This window comes from Euprymna scolopes, chromosome 31 (genome assembly GCF_053919585.1).
Source record: "Euprymna scolopes isolate OS-2025 chromosome 31, ASM5391958v1, whole genome shotgun sequence".
Classification (NCBI taxonomy): Eukaryota; Metazoa; Mollusca; class Cephalopoda; order Sepiida; family Sepiolidae; genus Euprymna; species Euprymna scolopes.
Genome location: NC_136512.1, coordinates 16,288,203 through 16,289,572, shown reverse-complemented (window position 1 = coordinate 16,289,572; position 1,370 = coordinate 16,288,203). Strand labels below are relative to the sequence as shown.

Genomic DNA, 1,370 nt, shown 5'->3' with positions numbered 1-1,370 from the left:
CACGTTCGAAATAAATGTTTCTGTTTGGAGCGCATTTGGAGTATGATACTTGACGTTTTGCATTTTAAACTTTATTTCAAGTCATTATATACAAATAATAATTTTATAAAATAAACAGTAGGTTCTTTGATATGACAGGGGCGCGTTCGAAATGAATGTTTCCGTTTAGAGCACATTTGACGTTTTGCATTTTAAACTTTAATCCAAGCCATTATATAGAAACAATTAATTTTATAGAATCAACAGTAGATTTTCTACAGTGCAACGTAGACTACAATGTGAAATAAGGCATAGCGAGAGGCATATGATTTCCTCCCGGTGCACCGCGATGGGTCCCCAACTAGAGCAAGCAATCAACCGTTTTGATTGAAAAATGGGAGACTTCACCGATTTCGATGACAATAAAAATATAGGAGTGTGAAACATTCGTATCATCATTCAATCCCGGGCAACGTCGGGTCACCATGCTAGTAGTAAATAAAATAAAAATAAAAATAATAATATGTAAGTTACGTAAAGGCGAGAAACACACACGCACATATGACATAATTTATTATTATTAATAGAGATTTTAAATTACATACGATTTTATTTACTCGCACTGACTTTTTCTTTCTTTCTTCTTCCCTTAGCCGTTCTAATTTTCGATCGACTTCAACTTGCTACCGCTACTTGTTTGTTTGTTTATTGTGTAGCATCCGTCATGATGATTTTCTATTGAAAATTCTCTCTAGAGGATGTCAAAGTACCACGTGAAGGTTGCTAACGTCCCTCAAGTGAAATTTTTTCTGCGGAACGACCTAAATTCGAACTTGGCACACCCGGGTTGTCAGTCTGTGTCGTTAACCATTTCACCACCGTCACCTGACTGCTACCGCTGCTCCTCCCGCGGATGCTACTAAAACTGCAAGAAAACTATTGCAACTGCTCAACCCACAGCCGAGTCGCACTGACAGATAGATCTCGTAGATATCTTGTACTTGTATAGGAGAGACACGCGCTGGAGCGCACGGATTAAGACGGCGAGAACGTGCGAAAGAGAGAGAGAGAGAGAGAGAGAGAGAGAGAGAGAGAGAGAGAGAGAGAGAGAGAGAGAGACTCTTTTAAGAGTCATTCAACTTTAGTCCCGTTGTGGCTAGAACTGCGAATTCAGCTTGAAGCATTGCGAGTGCCGAGCCAACGCTAACATTTCGACGATAATAGGTCGTCAAGATTTTAAAACCTGTCCGACTACTAAACGGCCGAAAAATAGAAAAGAAAAGAAAAGAAAAGAAAAGAAAAGAAAAGAAGAATTTTTTTTTTTTTTTTTTTTGACATATTTGTTCTTTCTAAAAATAAACCAAAATAAAGACACTCCTGTCGCTAGCACT

The 1,370-nt window shown here is 38.3% G+C and overlaps 1 protein-coding gene across 1 annotated transcript in view; it reads left to right on the top strand.

The window, feature by feature from the left end:
• The first annotated feature begins 639 nt into the window (after positions 1-639).
• The window catches only part of LOC145255652 (uncharacterized), a 268,590-nt gene continuing 267,859 nt past the window's right edge, over positions 640-1,370 (top strand). The window contains exon 1 of the mRNA XM_080114195.1: positions 640-1,370. This exon is cut by the window's right edge and continues 498 nt beyond it. The gene's annotated coding sequence lies outside the window, so the exon portion shown is untranslated.